The sequence below is a fragment of the Rhinopithecus bieti genome, unplaced genomic scaffold (genome assembly GCF_001698545.2).
Source record: "Rhinopithecus bieti isolate Rb0 unplaced genomic scaffold, ASM169854v2 scaffold_6907, whole genome shotgun sequence".
NCBI lineage: Eukaryota > Metazoa > Chordata > Mammalia > Primates > Cercopithecidae > Rhinopithecus > Rhinopithecus bieti.
Window position 1 is genome coordinate 186,762 of NW_016805647.1, and position 19,392 is coordinate 206,153.

General features: G+C 51.1%; 2 protein-coding genes across 2 annotated transcripts in view; one reads left to right on the plus strand and one right to left on the minus strand.

The window, feature by feature from the left end:
- Window positions 1-7,788, minus strand: part of PALD1 (phosphatase domain containing paladin 1) — a 112,117-nt gene extending 104,329 nt beyond the window's left edge. Inside the window, exon 1 of the mRNA XM_017873133.1 lies at window positions 7,611-7,788. The gene's annotated coding sequence lies outside the window, so the exon portion shown is untranslated. The remainder of the gene's footprint in view (window positions 1-7,610) is intronic.
- The window catches only part of NODAL (nodal growth differentiation factor), a 29,764-nt gene continuing 16,928 nt past the window's right edge, over window positions 6,557-19,392 (plus strand). Inside the window, exon 1 of the mRNA XM_017873144.1 lies at window positions 6,557-6,981. The gene's annotated coding sequence lies outside the window, so the exon portion shown is untranslated. The remainder of the gene's footprint in view (window positions 6,982-19,392) is intronic.

Consider the following 19,392-nt stretch of genomic DNA (forward strand, 5'->3'; position numbering starts at 1 on the left):
TTTGAGACGGAGTCTCGCTCTGTCTCCCGGGCTGGAGTGCAGTGGCCGGATCTCAGCTCACTGCAAGCTCCGCCTCCCAGGTTCACGCCATTCTCCTGCCTCAGCCTCCCGAGTAGCTGGGACTACAGGCGCCCGCCACCTCACCCGGCTAGCTTTTTGTATTTTTTAGTAGAGACGGGGTTTCACCGTGTTAGCCAGGATGGTCTCGATCTCCTGACCTCGTGATCCACCCGTCTCGGCCTCCCAAAGTGCTGGGATTACAGGCTTGAGCCACTGCGCTCGGCCACACAATTTTTTTTTTTTAAAGACAACCCACCAAATGCAAGAAAATAATTGTCCTCCTCCAACAAAAGGCCTCCCCACAAAGTCCCAAGGGTGCCTGAGGTCTGGTTCTGAATCAGGAAGACCAGCATGTGGAGGAGGTGGAGACCCTGGAGGTCTCAAAGCCCCTCTCCCCTCCAGCCTCCCCGGTAACAGCCCTGGGGCATGGGGCAGGATCAGAACAGTAAAGGGCAAGAGACTCCCAGTCCAAACCCCACTCAGAAGAGCAGAGCTAAAAGGAGCCAGAGAGGGAGTACCAGGCCCAAAGTTAACAGCAAGTTAACCATGAAACTGGGGCCTCAGAGGGTAAATGTCTGTGGGACCCTGGCAGGGGTTCAAAACAGAAGACCAGGACCTTTCTGCCTGCTGTCCTCCATCCTGAGGAGGGACCAGCCTAATCCAACGAGCCCCCTCAAGCTCTTCATTCACCTGTGAGTTCTGCATTCTGCCTGTGCAGCCTTGGCACATGGAGGCTTTACCCCTCCCTGAGTGGCAGCGTGATGTCTTGGAGGGTGTCAGGCTTTGGAGTCAGATTGGCCCGCCTGAGTCCTGACTCCACTCTGTAAATATGTTTCTTAGACTCAGGCCCCTCACCTGTAAAACTAACATAATCACGCCTAATTGGCGGGGTTATTTTGAGGATGACAGCAAATGACATAATACCTATGGAGGACCTGATAGATAGTAGGTGCTTAGTAAATATTCATTCTCTCCTCCTCCCTCCCTGGAACCCAGGGCCTCTGACTTCTGCAGAGTCAGCAGTACCAGTGTCAGCCGCTAACTGCCTGAGTAACCAGGGGTAAGTCTATTCCCTTCTCTGAGCCTCAGTTTCCCCACCTGTAAAATGGAAGAGAACCAGGGGAACTTTCATCAGCATATATAAGCTACTTAAAAGTGTATGTAGAGGCCGGGCATGGTGGCTCACTCCTGTAATCCCAGCACTTTGGAAGGCCAAGATGGGTGGATCTCCTGAGGCCAGGAGTTGGAGACCACCCTGGCCAACATGATGAAACCCCATCTCCACTAAAAGTACAAAAAATTAGCCAGGCATGGTGGTATGTGCCTGTAATCCCAGCTGCTCGGGAGGCTGAGGCAGGAGAATAGCTTGAACCTGGGAGGTGGAGGCTGTAATGAGCCGAGACTGCATCACTGCATTCCAGCCTGGGCGACAGAGCGAGACTCCATCTCAAAAAAAAAAAAAAAGGAGGTACAGTTTTAGCCTGGAATACCCCAGCAACTGAAATGAGTGAATTGCCGATACAAAGCAACATCATGGATGAACATCAAAAAGCTAATGATGAATGAAAGAAGCCAGGCCAGGCGCAGTGGCTCATGCTTGTAATACTAGTATTTTGGAAGGCTGAGGCGGACGGATCACCTGAGGTCAGGAGTTCAAGACCAGCCTGGCCAACATGATAAAACCCCATCTCAACTAAAAATACAAAAAAATTAGCTGGGCGTGGTGGCATATGCCTGTAATCCCAGCTACTCAGGAGGCTGAGGTGGAAGAATTGCTTGAACCCGGGAGATAGAGGTTGCAGTGAGCCGAGATCATGCCACTGCACTCTAGCCTAGGCAACAAGAGTAAAACACTGTCTCAGAAAAAAGAAAAAAGAAAAAAAAAAACAAGGAAAAAGATACAAACAAGAATACAACATAAGATCTCATCACTTATATGAAGTCCAGGGACAGGCAAAATTAGCCTATGACAATCATCAAGGCCAGAAGAGCAGCCCATGGGTGAGTGGCGACACTGACTGGGAGGGACCTGAGGGAACGTGCTGGGGTGCTATAGCTTGATCTGGGTAGGGGTTATGCGGACAAATGCATGTGTGAAAACTCATCAAGTTGTAACTTTAGGATTAGTACCTTTTACTGTATGTGTATCTTCATCATCCCCTTCACCTACTAAGTTCAACCTCACTTCTTTCCACACTGGTCAAGTGTGGTCTGTCCTCAGGGCCTTTGCACTAGCTTGTACATCTTCCTAGAAGGCTTCCCATCCAGATCTTCCTTTCTTCCAGTTAAGTCTTTGCTTAAATGTCGCCTCCTTGGAGAGGCCTTCCCTGTCCCCACATCTGAAGCGGCCACTCAGTTCCTCCCTACTGCATCCCCCTATTGTAATTCTCAGACAGCACCTGTAGTCCTTATCTGATGTTTCCCTGGTTTTGTTTGACTGTTTGTTTATTGTCTGTCTCCCTCCACTAGGATATTAGCTCCATGACAGCAGGAATGTATCCATCTGGGTTCAAATCTTGGCTTCACCTAGAGCAATGTCTGGCACACAGTGGGTACTACATTAATATTATTAATTAGATATTAATGTCTAGAGCAGGTAGAATTGTGTCTGGAGACTTTACACTCCTCTCACCACCTCTTCTCCTCCAGGTGGTGAGTAGAGAGTAAAGTCATAATTCTACCTGCTCTACCTGTTCATTTTTTGTTTTTTGATTCACCCCACAAACATTCCAGAGAGACCTACAATGTGTTGGGTGCAATCTGAACTCTCCAGGAGTTCACCATGGGGTAGAGGAAAAAGACCCACGCCAGATCTTTCTAGTGGAGTGTGAGTGATGGACAATGGGGCATGTGTCCAGGCCTGGGGGAATGCCCAGAGTGAGTGGCTGGCTCAGTCTCCCAGTTCCCAGGGCTGGGAGCCCACAAGGGCTCCTGGGTGTGGCCATGGATGCAGCCAAGTAACAGGAAAGCCTGTGCCTTGGCAGCAAGCCACCCCCTTCTAAAAAGCCAGAGAGCTCAGCCAAGGCCAGCCGCTGTCCCCGCCTGCAGGCCCAATCACCTGCTGCCATGGCAACCTGTCTTGCCAAGCCAATGGCACTGGGCACAGGAGGCACAGTGCCGGGGGGCACAAGGCATCTGCCAGGCTCCCTTGTTCTGGCAAGGGAGTCACCTTGGCCAGCTCACGCCACAGCTGGGAGAGTTGTGTGTTGTTCCTGCATATGTGTGTGCATGCCCTGCACAAGCATGCACAGTTGTGCCCAGTGCAACAGTGGGCAGCCTCTCCCCAGCTGAGACTGGGCTTCCAGTAGGGGTAAAGAATTGTTCAGTGATACAAGCTCCCATTTACTGAGCATTGATTACATGCCAGGCACCAGAAAAAATACTCTTCACGTATTTCCTCATTCAAGTCTCACAACAATCCTGAGGCAGGTAGTATTACCACTTTACAGGGGAGGCATAGGTTAGTTAAGCAATTCGCCTAAGCCTCACAACGAGGAAGCCCCAGAGCCAGGATTAGAACCCAGGCATGGGGCTCCAAAGCCTTAATGTTAACTTCCAGGAGCAGTCTCTCCACTGACTGAGTCACTCAGTTTCCCTACTAGTCATTCGTTTTCTGAGCTCTGCACTAGCAAGGAAAAAAAGACAGGTTAGATCAGGTCTCTGGCTTGAGTTGCCCCTAGTCCCCTTGCAGGACATGCAGGTAGATAATCTTGATGCCAAGCTGAGGCTGGGAGCTCACACCTGTAGTCCCAGCACTATGGGAGGCTGAGGTGGGACGATCGCTTAAGATCAGGAGTTCAAGCCCAGCCTGGGCAACATGGTGAAACTCCATCTCTACAAATAATACGAAAATATGGCCGGGTGTGGTGGCTCACGCTTGTAATCCCGGCACTTTGGGAGGCCGAGGTAGGCAGATCACAAGGTCAGGAGATTGAGACCATCCTGGCTAACACGGTGAAACCCCATCTCTACTAAAAATACAAAAAATTAGCCAGTCGTGGTGGCAGGGGCCTGTAGTCCCAGCTACACTCAGGAGGCTGAGGCAGGAGAATGGCGTGAACCTGGGAGGCGGAGCTTGCAGTGAGCTGAGATCGCGCCACAGCACTCCAGCCTGAGCTACAGAGCGAGACTCCGCCTCAAAAAAAAAAAAAAAAAAAAAATGAAAATATGCCAGGCATGATGGCACATGCCTGTAGTCCCAGCTACTCAGGAGGCTGAGGTGGGAGGACGGCTTGAGCTAGGGAGGTTGAGGCTGCAATTAGTCATGATTGTGCCATTGCACTCCAGCCTGGGTGACAGAGCAAGACCCTGCCTCAAAAATAAAAACAAAAACAAAAAACAAAAAAAGTCACAATGCTAAATCGTAAATCTCAAAAAACCAAGGGCTCTCTGGTACTGAAGACACATCTGCCATGTGGATCTCAAGTGGGGGCCCCAGGATTTGCATAGGAGCTGTTCCAAAATCTGAGGACTGCCATGGGTACCCATCTCCAGAGGTGAAGCTCTGGTTTGGGAGGCCACCTGCTGGACAGATGGCAGCAGGACAACCTTGGCAGCTGGGTCTCCACGCCTCTCCTTCATACGTGTTTCCTGGGTGCCCACTGTGTGCCTGGCACCATGCTAGGCACGGGAGAGGCAGAGCAACACAGACAGTAAACCAGACAGCCCTGTGGAGCTTGCAATCTGGTGAGGGTGGCAGACATTAACCCATAGCCCTAGAAATAAAGGCATAATTCCAGCTGACAGTAAGTACTCAGGGTGCTCTTAGGGAGTGTGACAGGGGGTCGTGGGGAAGGCCTCTCCAAGGAGGTCATCCTTAAGCTAAGACTTGAAGGCTAATTAGATGTGTGCCAGGCAAAGAGTGGGAGAAAGGGCATTCCAGCCAGAGGGGACAGCAGGGGCAAAGGCCCTACAATGGGAACACCCACATCACACTCCAGAAGCAGAAAGAAGGCTGCTGCAGCTGCACAGCAATGAGCCCAGAAGGCTGAGGCCCGCCAGCCGGGGTTCTGGAGCTTGCATTTTCTTTTCTTTTTTTTGAGACAGAGTTTTGCTCTTGTTGCCCAGGCTGGAGTGCAGTGGCACGATCTCAGCTCACTGCAACCTCTGCCTCCTGGGTTCAAGCGATTCTCCTGCCTCAGCCTTCGGAGTAGCTGGGATTACTACTCCTGAGTAGCAGGCATGCGCCACCATGCCCAGCTAATTTTGTATTTATAGTAGAGACTGGGTTTCTCCATGTTGGTCAGGCTCGTCTTGAACTTCCGACCTCAGGTGATCTGTCCACCTCGGCCTCCCAAAGTGCTGGGATTACAGGCGTGCACCACCTGGCCCGGCCTAGAGCTTGTATTTTATCCTACAGGCAATGGGAGGCACTGAAGGTGTCAGTGAGGGGAGTGATGCCATCCCATCTAGCGCAGTAGCTCCTGAGAGGAGTGGATTCTGGAGGGTCAGGGTGGAGGCAGGGAGGCCCCTGCAGTTGTCCAGGAGAGAGATGATGGTGGCTGGGACCAGGTGGTGACAGAGGAGATGGGGAGGAGCAGGTGGATTCTAGAGAGCCATTTTGGAAGCGGGACCCACAGGGCTGGTTTGGGGTTGGATGTTGTGGTGTTGGGGGAGGAAGGAATCAGCAATCAGGGGCTTGGCTGCAGAGAGAACGCTGGAGAAGGCACAGAGGAGTTCAGTCTTGATGAGTGGAGCCAGAGATGACTGTGAGGGAGCCCACGGGAGACGCACGAGTGGGCCGGTGGGTGCAGGGGTCTGGAGCTCTGAGAACTGGTCTGGGGTAGACAAAGGCCGGGCACCATGGGCATTGGTGGGTTTTAAGCCCCAGGATGGGTGAGGGTCTCTAGGAGAGGCAGGTAGTGGCAGGGGAAAAGAGAAGTCCAAGCACAGCCTTGGAGGGCGGGCCGAGGGGAGGGGAGGCCTGGGGCAGGGGGAAGAGGCTCAGAAGACAAAGAGAACTGAGCAGGGGCCCAGACGGCGAAAGGGAAGCTTAGCCGCACAAAAGCTAAGAGGTGGGGAGCATTTCAACCGTGTCAAAGGCTGCTGTGCGGCCAGGCAGGGCTGGAGCCAATTTGGTAACACGGAATCTCTCCTATACAACCCAAGCCAGGGCAGACGCCATGGTGGGTGGAGGCAGGAGGCAAACAATGGAACGGGGTGAAGGGTGACCGTGAAGCGGGGAGTGTAGGGAGACGGCACCACGGACAACTTAGCTGTGGAGAAGATGCGGCAGCTGTAGAGGAGAGGGCTGGCTGTGAAGACGAGGGCACAGGGCGGAGTGGCAGGCACCTATGGGGTGGCTGAGGGGGGAGTGGGAGGGGGAACGCAGGACAGGCAGGGCTCCGAGCTTTCCAGCCTCTGTTCCTTCCACTTTCACCTCCTGTCTGCAGTTACCCCATAATAACCACCCCTAACTCAGATGAGGACAGCTGAGTCCCAGAGAAGATCCCAACGTCACAAGGAGGGCTCTGCCTAAGCTGGCTCCGCACACAGCAGGCTGTTTGGAGTCTGCCAAGACTCATGCAGAAGGCATGTGGGCCCCTTGACCAAATCTGGACGTCCTTCCCTCCCTGCCAGGTTGGCACTGCCCAGCCCCAGCAATCCCCCATCCCTACCCATCCGGGGCAGTGCCAGAGAGGACAGCAGACAGACCAGGCACGGCCAGAGAGATCCATTTTGAAGGGCTTGACCCTTCTACTGTTGGGGGAGGGGGCTTCTAAAGGAAAAGAACACAAAAATACAAATGCAAAAGTTAGGTCCGGGCCTTGCAAGGGTCTGAAACTTAAGCTTCAATTAGCCTCAGGGTAACTCCGCCTCTGACTGCAGTGACCTTGAACAAGTGACTTCACCTCTCCGAGCCCTGGTTCCTCATCTGAAAAGGCAGCCGTCAGTATAGTGCCAGCGGGAGGGCTAACTGAGGTAACTGTGCAAAATGTTTATAACAAGGCAGCGTCCCAGTGAGCGCTGGACAAACGGTGGCAGTGGCTCTTATAAACTGGGTGGGCTCCTTGGGACTTGGAGTGGGGCGGGGTGGGGGAAGGGTGAAGCAGTGGGTAGGCGGATGGCGGGGGATAAAGGTGGGGGAGCCGCTCTCTTCCTGAGCCCAGGAGCAGCAGTAACCCCTTGTTTAGTAGCGCAGTACGGTGGTAAGGCGGTGATGGTGTGCAGAGCCCATCCCGCCTCTCCTGCCCACGCACTAGGCCCAACCTGGCACCAAATGGGGGCCACCCGCGTTTGGTGGCGCCCCACAATTTACCAAGCAGGCACATCCACCCTTCCCACCAGCAGCAACAGAATGAGGCCACTGAACAGAAACCCAGCGAGGGGACGGGACAGATGGGAGGGGACACACCCTGCTGAGGGCAGAGCCCTGGGTAACCCCCACCCCTCCGGACCACAGGGCCAGGGCGGGAGCTCGCGCCGGAGCGTCTCTGTCTCGCTAGGCTCGTGCCCCGGCCCCGGCGGCGGTACCCGCAATGCGGGAAGAAGGGAGAGGGGCGGGTCCCCCTTGGCGGCGACTACGCTCCCCGCCCGGCGGGAACACTCACCGCCGCCTCCTGCCTCGGTCGTCTCTCTCCGCAGCCCGTCTGCTAGCAGGCTGACTCACCCGGGTCGCCCTCCGCGCGCTTTCCCACGGGGGCGGGCGCCTGGGCCTCCGCCTCCAGCCCCGCGGGCTGGCCAGGCGCGCTCACCTCACCGGGCTCCGTCGGTTCTGCCATGGCTGGGGCCTCGGCTGGGCGCCTAGGCTGTGCCAGGCGCCCGGCCAGGCGCGGGCGGGGCGGGCGGGGCGGGCGGGGCGGGCGGGCAAGGGGCTGGGCCCCGCGGTCGCACGGACCGCTATTGCCCCTTCGCTGCAAACAAGAACGCGAACCTAGCGGACAGGTGAGGGCACGCCGGACTCCAAGTCCAGTGCTCTTTTCCCTCTGCCTCGGCCTCCTCCTGCTGAACAGCTCAATCAAGAAAAGTACCCTTCCAGCCTCATTTTTAAGCACCTATTACGTACACCGGGCACTGAGTGAAAGGGTCCGGAGGGGCCTTCTGTCCCCTGAAAGCTCACAGTCCAAGAGAAAGTGGATAACACAGAAGTTGGTGTAAGGACCTTGAGAGAGGCTGACTGGGCTAGAGAAATCCTCCAGGCTGGCTTCCTGGAGGAGGAGGCCTAAAGAATTAAGCAACCTTTTTTTTTTTTTTTTTTTTTTTGAGACGGAGTCTCGCTCTGTAGCCCAGGCTGGAGAGCAGGGGTGAAATCTCGGCTCGCTGCAACCTCCCCCTCCCAGGTTCAAGCGATTCTCCTGCCTCAGTCTTCTGGGTAGCTGGGATTACAGACATCCACCACCACGCTCAGCTAATTATTGTATTTTTAGTAGAGACCAGGTTTCATCATGTTGGCCAGGCTGGTCTCGAACTCCCAGACTCAAACAATCTGCCTGCCTCGGCCTCCCAAAGGGCTGGGATTACAGTCATGAGCCACCACACCCAGCCAACGTTTATTTTTGAATGGTAGTGGAGAGGATGCTTTATGGCCTGTAAAGATATTCAGGTTTCATAAAAGAAGTAGTTTACAGAACAGTTCACATGGTGTGATTCTCCTAAGTGCACATAAATGCGTGTGCACATCAATACCTAAGTGCAGGGGGCAGGAAGAATGTACCCCCAAAAGATTAACCATGGTTATATCTAGATCACGGGGTTACAGGGGATTTTTCTCTTCCTGTATATACCGTTATATAGTCTGCACATTTTCTACAGCGAATAGGCGTTCATTTTGTGTTTAAAAAGCACGATACAGGACAGGCACGGTGGCTCATACCTGTAACCCCAGCACTTTGGGAGGCCAACGCGGGTGGATCACCTGAGATCAGGAGTTCGAGACCCTGCTGACCAACATGGTGAAACCCCATCTCCACTAAAATACAAAATTAGACGGGCATGGGGCGGGCGCCTGTAATCCCAGCTACTAGGTGAGGCAGGAGAATCACTTGAACCTGGGAGGCGGAGGTTGCAGTGAGCCGAGATCATGCCATTGTGCTCCAGCCTGGGCACCAAGAGCGAAACTCCATCTCAAAAAAAAAAAAAAAGGCCAGGTGCGGTGGCTCATGCCTGTAATCCCAGCACTTTGGGAGGCCGAGACGGGCGGATCACAAGGTCAGGAGATGGAGACCATCCTGGCTAACAGGGTGAAACCCCGTCCCTACTAAAAAAAAATACAAAACATTAGCCGGGCATGGTGTGGGTGCCTGTGGTCCGGAGGCTGAGGCAGGAGAATGGCGTGAGCCCGGGAGGCAGAGCTTGCAGTGAGCTGAGATTGCTCCATTGCACCTCCAGGCTGGGCGCAGAGGAAGACTCCGTCTCAAAAAAAAAAAAAAAAAGGCACAGTATGGCCGGGTGTCCTGGATCACATCTGTAATCCCAGCAGTTTGGGAGGCCGAGGCAGGTGGATCACCTGGGGTCAGGAGTTCGAGACCAGCCTGGCCAACATGGAGAAACCCTGTCTCTACTAAAAATACAAAAATTAGCCGGGTGTGGTGGCAGGTGCCTGTAATCCCAGCCACTTGGGAGGCTGAGGCAGGAGAATCGGTTGAACTCAGAAAGTGGAGTTTGCAGTGAGCCGAGACCTCGTCATTGCACTTCAGCCTGGGCAACAATAGTAAAACTCCATCTCAAAACAAAACAAAACAAAACAAAAAAAGCACAATAGCACAATAAATAAGAACTAAGCAGGCGGGGGAGGGAGAGCAGGGGCTGGTGTGTGTGGGAATCGGCTGCACTTCATCCAAGAGTGGGTAGAGGAGAGGGTGAAGAAGCTGTGCAGGCCTTGAATGTTAGGAGACACTTCCACCCGCTGGCCTCAGAGTTCCACCAAGCACAAGACAGTGGGAGACAGGACTAGGAATCATCCTAGATGTGGAAACGGAGGCTCAACAAGGTCATGTGCTGGTCTGGGTTGAGCTGGGAGCAGGATCTAGGTGTCCTGCCCCCCATACCCCAGCCTAACTGGTACTAATTTAAACAACCCTCCCGCTCGCCCACCTCTGCCCTCAGGGAGTTTCCTTGGCTGCACTTTCCCAGCAAGGACGATTTTCCCAGCAGGGCGGGTCCCTCCAAATTTTTGTTGCTGACCCCACCATCCCTGCTAAACCAGCTTAGGACCTGAGGCAGGTACAGGCAGAGAAAGGGTATGTGACCTTAGATCTTCCAGTGGGGAAGGAAAGTCAGACAGGGACAGAGAGGACAGAAAAACAGAGCTGAGGGGCGGGGTGGGAGGGCAGGAGTAGGCAAGAATAGGCTGGGAAGGTTGGACTGGAAGCTCCCCTGGGAAAGAGGCTGGTGTGGCCAAGACAGGAGCTGGGGGGAAGTAGCCCTGGGCTTGGAGCCTCCCTCACTCCTCATAATCCCAGCACTTTCTGGCTCTGAAACAGCAGCCTTTGTCAGGGAGTGTTTGCAGCGCAGGTTGGTGGGAGAATGATTGGGGGATGGTGGCATGAACATGGGAGCAATGGAAGAAGGTCGGGGAGGCCTTGTGGTTTTGTAACATCTCGAATCATGAGGAGGTGATCTCAGCTTTAGATTGTCTATTTCCCATTCCCTAAAGATATGTGGGGTAATATGTGGGCAAACAGACACAGAGTTAACCCCTGCCACTCCTGACACCCAGAGTGAAGGGAAAGGGCTAGGAGAACATGCTGGGGTCTTAGCTGTTTGTTCCCTCCTGACAGCCAAGGCAGGGAATGGAGGTTAGAATCAAAATAGTCCTGGGCTCCAATTCTAGCCACTTAGTACCTACTTGACCTTGGGCAGGTATTCCACGCCTTCGTTTGCTCATCAGTAAAATGGGAATAATTATACCTAGAGAATGCAACATCAAAGGAGCTCCTTGGAGTCATACATTTAACATGGTTACCCTGTACTTAATTTCAGGATAAAAATGAGACATGTCCGAAGCACTCAGCACCATGCCTGGCACAAATTTGGTAGTAACTGGTTTCAAACAAATTTATCCATCTATGGGATGGACACATACTTGGCACAGCCCCCACTGCTGTCCTAATTCCCAAGTGTCCAGAGGTTTTGTTAGTAGACCTAGAATGAAAGACTCTGAGGGTGGTTGGTGGGTGAGAATGTATGCAAGTCACTTCCAGTGAATGATCTACTCAGGGAAGCTACTTCCGGCCCCACTGGGTCTCTGCTTAATCGTATTAGCTCTCCCAGGCTTCCCTGCATACTCAGCCAGGTATGGGGTATGTGCATCTTCCTCACCTGCCTTTGAAGCCTGCGGCCCTTTGATGTTAGTGGGGGATGCACCAGCCTGGGGCTCTTGAGAGCTCTGGGGTCAGTGGCCAACAAGGAATAGGGACTGGGGAGTTTGAGATGATGTAAGTGCCCCCAACCCCTGTCTGTGTGGACTTTGGAGTCAGACTGCCTGGGTTTCAATCCCAGCACCGCTGTTAATGAGCTGTGTGACCTGGGGCAAGTCACCGAGCCTCTCTGAGCCCCAGATCCCTCATCTTTAGAAATACCTATTTCATGTGTTTCTGAAAAGCCAGAGAGCGAAAGAAAGGGAGAGAGAGAGACAGAGAGAGAGAGAAGAGTTCATGCTCTGTTTCCCATCTTACCTAAGACTCTTTTTTTTTTTTTTTTTTTGAGACAGAGTCTCGCTCTGTCACCCGGACTGGAGTGCAGGGGCCGGATCTCAGCTCACTGCAAGCTCCGCCTCCCGGGTTTACGCCATTCTCCTGCCTCAGCCTCCTGAGTAGCTGGGACTACAGGCGCCCACCACCTCGCCCGGCTAGCTTTTTGTATTTTTTAGTAGAGACGGGGTTTCACCGTGTTAGCCAGGATGGTCTCGATCTCCTGACCTCGTGATCCGCCCGTCTCGGCCTCCCAAAGTGCTGGGATTACAGGCTTGAGCCACCGCGCCCGGCCCACCTAAGACTCTTTGAAAGAGCAAGGATTCCTGGGTCCCACTCCAGGGCCCCCGAGGCAATAGACCTACAAGACTGATATCCTTAAAAGTTTTAGAGCACTTGTAAGCTCTAATAGAGGTATATTCTATTAAGTATACTGTTTCAGAAGTATAAATGCTACAAACTTACAAAGAACATCAAAGTTTATTTAAATTTTCTACACATATTAGTTTTATGAGTTTCAAATAAGATACATACAGAGATATCTGTAATTTTTTTGAGACAGGGTCTCACTCTGTCACCCAGGCTGGAGTGCAATGGCACGATCACAACTCATTGTAGCCTTAATCTCTTGAGACCAAGCTATCCTCCCACTTCAGCCTCCTGAGTAGCTGAAATTACAGGTGCTTGCCTCCACACTTGGCTACTTTTTGTAGTTTTTGTGGAGACGCAGTGTCATCATGTTGCCCAGGCTCCTCTGGAAGTCCTGGCCTCAAGCAATTCTCCTGCCTCACCCTCCCAAAGTGCTGGGATTACAGGCATGAGCCACTGTGCCTAGCCAAGTTTTATAGTTCTAAAGTTTATTACATTGAATTTCATTGTTACAGCTTTAGTAAGGTATAATCAACCCACAACTGTGAATATTTTCTTTTTCTTTTTCTTTTTTTTGAGGCAGGGTCTCACTCTGTCACCCAGGCTGGAGTGCAGTGACATGATCTCAGCTCACTGCAACCTCTACCTCCTAGGCTCAAGCAATCCTCCTGCCTCAGCCCCTGGAGTTGCTGGGACTACAGGTATGCACCACCACACCCAACTAATTTTTATATTTTTTGCAGAGACAGGGTTTCACCATGTTGACCAGGCTACAACTGCAAATATTTAAAGTGTGCATTTTGATAAGCTTTGATATATATATATATACAACCATCACCACGATTAAGAAAATTAATAGGCCAGACACAGTGGCTCATGCCTATAATCCCAGCACTTTGGGAGGCCAAGGCGGGCAGATGACCTGAGGTCAGGAGTTTGAGACCAGCCTGCCCAACATGGTGAAACCCTGTCTCTACTAAAATGCAAAATGCAAAATTACCCAGTCACGGTGGTGCGCGCCTGTGACCTCAGCTACTCCAGAGGCTAAGGCATGAGAATCACTTGAACCCCAGAGGTAGAGGTTGCGTTGAGCAGAGATTGCACCACTGCACTCCAGGCTGGGTGACAGAGTGAGACTCTGTCTCAAAAAAAAAAAAAAAGAAAGAAAATGAACATGTTTATCACTCCCAAAACTTTCCTTCTGCCCTTTGTTATCCCTCCCTCTCCCCCATCCCTAGGCAACCCATTGATCTGCTTTCTGTCACTATACATTAGTCTGCATTTTCTAGAATTTTATAGAAATGGAATCATCCAGTGCATACTACTTTTTGTTGGGCTTCTTTCACTCCACATCATTGTTGTATCATTGTTTTGAGATTCATCCCCTTCATGTGTATCAATAGTGCATTCTGTTTTATTGTCAGATAGTATTTCAATATATGGATATACCACAATTTGTTTACTCATTCACTTTTTTTTTTTTTTTTTAAGAGACAGGATCTCACTCTGTCACCCAGGCTGAAGTGCAGTGGTGTGATCATATTTCACTGCAGCCTTGAACTCTTGGGCACAAGTGATCCTCCTGCCTTGGCCTCCCAAAGTACTGAGATCACAGCCACCATGCCTGGTCATTATCTGTTCAGCTTTGAACTTGAATTATCCATGGTCTTTTGGATGGTTTTGAATTTTGAATAATATGTTTTAATATAAATGCTTTTGAAGATAGCACATGTTGATAGAAACAAAGCAATAAAATTTAAAATATATTACTCAAAGATCGCAAAACTAAATAAGTATAAAAGAAATATCAATAAATTATCAGAAGCTGGTTTTGTAAGTTTCTATCATTTATACTTTTGAAGTTATCAAAGATTAAATATGACTAAAACAGAGCACTAGGAGTTTTAGAGCTCCCTTTATGATTAATAATTGCTCCCAGTGATAACCGTCATCAAGCAATTTTGGGAGACAATGAGTTAATTGCACATCTAAAACTCTGGCACAGTCAGTGCCCGGCACACAGTAAGCACTCCCTAAGTGCTTAGTGTTATTCTTAGTTTATTTAGTGTTTATTCTTAGTTCTGATTCTTTTTTTTTTTTTTTTTTTAGATGGAGTCTCGCTCTGTCACCCAGGCTGGAGTGCAGTGGCGAGATCTCGACTCACTGCAAGCTCCGCCTCTCGGGTTCACACCATTCTCCTGCCTCAGCCTCCCAAGTGGCTGGGATTACTGGGATTACAGGCACCCACCACCACGCCCGGCTAACTTTTATGTATTTTTAGTGGAGATGGGGTTTCACTGTGTTAGCCAGAATGGTCTTGATTTCCTGACCTCGTGATCCGCCCGCCTCGCCCTCCCAAAGTGCTGGGATTACAGGCGTGAGCCACTGCGCCTGGCGTTTTTGTTTGTTTGTTTGTTGTTTTGTTTTGTTTTTGGGACAGAATCTCTCTCTGTCGCCTGAGCTGGAGTGCAGTGGCACCACCTCAGCTCACTGCAACCACTGCCTCCCAGGTTAAAGCGATTCTCCTGCCTCAGCCTTCCGAGTAGCTGGGATTACAGGCGCCCGCCATCATGCCCAGTTGATTTTTGTATTTTTAGTAGAGAGGAGGTTTCACCATGTTGGCCAGGTTGGTTTCAAACTCCCGACCCCAGGTGATCCACCCGCCTCAGCCTCCCAAAGTGCTGGGATTACAGGCGTGAGCCACCGTGCCCGGCCTCATTTTTTTTGAGACATAGTCTCACTATGTTGCCCAGGCTGGAGTGCAATGGCACAATCTTGGCTCACAGCAACCTCTGCCTCCTGGGTTCAAGCAATTCTTCTGCCTCAGCCTCCTGAATAACTGGAATTACAGGCACCCACCATCATGCCCGACTAATTTTTGTATTTTTTGTATAGACAGGGTTTTACCACGTTGGCCAGACTGGTCTTGAACTCCTGATCTCAGGTGATCCGCCTGCCTTGGCCTCCCAAAGTGCTGGAATTACAGGTGTGAGCCACCCCGCCCTGTCAGTTCTGATTCTTATTCATGGCTTTTCTCTCTCTCTCTCTCTCTCTCTCTCTCTCTCTCTCTCTCTCTCTCTCTTCCTCTCAAGCACAGAGCCTTTCTCCCACCCCCAGGCTCAGAGTTAGGTCATCAAATTCCAGCTTAACTTCAGCACCAGTGACTCCCCGTGGAGGGGAAGTGGGAAGGTAGAAGGCAGAGGCAGCTGGCTGGGCTGTGGGAATCTCTGAGAAGCTTCCGGGGTGGGAGGGGAGGGCACCCTCCTGGTGGTCTCTCTGTTTGTTTCACAAAACCTTCCCATTCCGCGGGGGTTCCAAGGCCAGGCTGTGCCTTCACCTCCTGACCCTGTGGGAAGCACAAGCCTCGACTTGGCTCCACCCCAAGAGGCTGGGGGGCCACGGGAGCTGGAGGAGCCTAAGTTTCAGAGTCAGACAGGCCAGGCCCTGCCAGCTGGACAATGTGGGGCCAGTCACTCTGTCTGAGGGTGTTACCAGCCCTGCTTAGGTCACATAGCTCCTGCAAGGACCATGAGAGAGACTGGAGGCATGAGTGATGCACACAGAAGGTACAGTAACATGAATCGTGTCCATAAGGAGATGGGGACACAGAAGGCATTGTCTTGCCGATGTCCAGACGTCGGCATGCCAAGGCAGTGCACCCAGTATTTGAGACCCACTGTGTACCCGACCACGTGCTCAGGAGAGTGAGGTGGAAGAACTTGAAAGCATTGGAAGCTGCTGACCTGAGGGACTTATGTCCTTTTAGTGGCCACCGGACCAAGAAGCGCCTTCCCTGTCTTTGCCTTCTTACCTCTGTGTCCTGCAATGCAGACACCGGGTTAAATGCATTCATTCAACAAACATGTACTATGAACACTTGCATGTGTCAAGAACTGTGCTAATGACTGGGGTCCAGCAATGAACTAAGCAGAGAAGCTGCTTACAGCCAGCCTAGTGCTGGGGAGGGGAAAGGATAAAAAAGAAACACACAGTACAAAACAAAATAAGGTAATTTCTTTTTTTTTTTTTTTTTTTGAGGCAGAGTCTTGCTCTTGTTGCCCAGGCTGGAGCGCAATGGCACGACCTCGACCTTGTCCTGCAACTCCACCTTCGCAGGTTCAAGCGATTCTCTTCCTCAGCCTCCCAATTAGCTTGGACTTACGCATGTGCACCATGCCGGCTAATTTGTATTCTTTAGTAGAGACGGGGTTTCATCCATGTTGACCAGGCGTCTCAACTCATGACATCAAGTGATCACCCCCTCAGCTCCCAAAGGCTGGATTGCAGGCGTGAGCCACTGCACCCAGCCACAAGGTAATTTCTGACCATGGAAGAGCTGTGGAGAAATAACGTGATAGAACAGAGTGCAGGATGTCAGTTTAGATGGGGAAGCTGGGAAGACATCTCTGTGCAAGGAAGTAATACATAAGGATCTACTGGGCAAAGGGAGCATCGTTGGGTTCTCAAGTCCAGCGACTTAGAGCCCTGCACAACTTTTACCACCTGCTAGATTCTACCCCTTGGCAGCTCTTACTCTCTGAGCCTCAGTTTCTCACCTTGTAAAATGGGAGTAAACCATTCCAATACTTATAGCGATTGATAGGGAGTGACAAACACATTATGGTAATGCATTTATAGAATAATAGATTTATGTCTATCTTGTCCAGCCTGGCCACCTACCCACAAGTGCATAGTTTAGTCCCTTTGTGGAGAAGACAATGACGAATGAAGCCACCCAAACACTCTAACTGACTCCAGGTGTCTTTCTCTCATCAAATGTAACAAGGGGGGCTGGGAAGCAGTGGCTCACCCTGTATCCACTATTGTAGGCTGAGAGGGACGGATCACCTGAATCAGGAGTTCAAAGCCAGCCTGGCAACAAAGTGAACCCCATCTCTACTAAAAATACAAAATTAGAGGGCGTACTGGCACATGCCTGTATCCCAGCTTCGGAGGTGAGGCATGGATCACTTGATGGGAGGCAGAGGTTGCAGTGAGAGAGATCAGTCCCATTGCACTCCAGCCAGAGTGCAGAGTAAAGACTCCATCTCAAAACTAATAATAAGGCGGCTCACACCTGTATCCCAGCACTTTGGGAAGCCAGGGGCAGATCACGAGTCAGAGATGGACCAGTCTGGCTACGGTCAACCCATCTCTACTAAAAAAAAAAAAATACAAAAATTGCCGAGGCGTGGTGGTGCTTATCAGTCCCAGCTACTCGGAGGTGCAGAGAATGGCATGACCCGGGAGCGGACCTTGCAGTGAGCGGAGATCACAACCACTGCACTCCAGCTGGGCGACAGAGTGAGACTCCATCTCAAAAAAAAAAGAAAAACATAATATTTTAAAATAAAGTAAAATATAACAGATCTCAGGGCAGCGCAATAGATGTATAAGTAGGAGTTGACCTAGCACTTAAGGAGAATAGTCCAGCCGGGCACGGTGGCTACACTCTGTTCCAGCACTCCTTGGGAGGCCAAGGTGGGTGTCACAAGTGAGGAGATCGGACCATCCTGGCTAACCAGGGAATGCGTCTCTTGCTAAATAACAAAATTTAGAGCGGGTGTGTGGTGGCGCCTGTAGTCCAGCACTTGGGAGGCCGGAGGCAGGAGAAGCGTAACCCAGGAGGCCAGAGCTTGCGTGGCCGAGATCGACACTGCACTCTAGCTGAGTGAACGAGCAAATTGTCTTAAAAAAAAAAAAAAAAGAGAATAGACCTGCTAAGGAATGTGGACTATTTGCTTTAGGACACTTTACCGTCTTGAATGGAGGGGCCAGACTTTCTTTCATTTTCAAATAGAAAAGAAAACAAACGTCTTATGACAATCTCAAAATTTACAGCATGTACCCGGCATCTTCAAGACTTTTCTTTTTGTTTTCGTTTTGTTGTGTTTGAGATAGGGTCTCAATCTGTGACCCAGACTGGAGTACAGTAGCACAATCATGGCTCACTGCAGCCTCAACCTCCTGTACTCAAGCCATCTTCCCTCCTTAGCCTCCTGCATAGCTGAAACTACATGCGTAGGCCACCACGCCCAGATAATTTTTTTTTCTTTTTCTTTTTTTTTTTTTCGAGGTGGAGTCTCACTCTGTCACCCAGGCTGGAGTGCAGAGGCGCGATCTCGGATCACTGCAACCTCCGACTCCATGGTTCAAGCGATTCTCCTACCTCAGCCTGCCAAATAGTTGGGATTACATGCAAGCACCACCATGCCCGGCTAATTTTTGTATTTTTAGTAGAGACAGGGTTTCACCATGTTGGCCTGGATGTACTTTTCTGTTTTTTTTAGAGATGAGGTCATGCTATGCTGCCCAGGCTGGTCTTAAACTCCTGGACTCAAGTGATCCTCCTGTCTCAGCCTCCAAAACTACTGGGATTACAGATGTGAGTCATGGCAGTCAGTAAAAAACTTTTAAAAACATAGTTGGTGGCAGACAAAACACCGCATCAGCCAGGGCCAGCTGCAGGCATGGTTTGCAACCTCCATTTACTGTATACCAGGCCCTTTGCCCAGCACTTTGAAGAATACAGTGCAAACCAGCAACAGGCTTGCTGGTGGGAAACTCCCAGGGGCTCGAAGATCTTGTCCCATAAACAAAGAATGGCTGGGATCGGAGCCTGGATAAGGAAGGGGTCTCAGGGGGAGAGTGCCTGAGGGGAGAGAGATCATATAAGGAAAACTTCATGGAAGAAGAGACTCTTGGGCTGGATCTGTGGGATAAATAGGAATGTTTTGTTGAATGAAAAGGAGGCAAACTCATTTTGGGCAGAGAAAGAACCACTTTGAACTTTGGGGAAGGGCAGGTGTTTGCATGGGGCTGGAGTGCTTCTGGGCTCCAAGGGGTTTGCAGGGGAGGGCTCTGGAAAACAGGGCGGAAGATGGAGGCTCATTTCTAGCTTGAGATCACAGACAGCCACATGTGCCCAGCAGAGTCGCTGGATGGCACCTCTCAGCCTGGGCATCAGCCTCCAAGACCAACAGTTGGGGGCACAGACTAAAGGTAGAAGCAAGAGACTTGTCTTAGACCTGCCTTTGCGAGATTGAATTCATTCACGTAGGTTGCAAATTCCAGCAAACAGTGGGCAGTTATAAACCAGGGGCTGGAGTCTCAGAGAGAAAGGAGTCAGGGGTCCCCCTGCTTTACTTTGTTGATTTTCTTCTTCCTTTTTTTTTTTTTCTTTTCCTGAGACAGGGTCTCACTCTGTCATCCAGGCTGGAGTGGAGTGGTGTGATCATGGCTCACTGGAGCCTTGACCTCCTGCCATCTCAGCCCCCCAAGTAGCTGGGACTACAGGCAGAAGCTGGCTAATTTTTTTTTTTTTTTTTTTTTT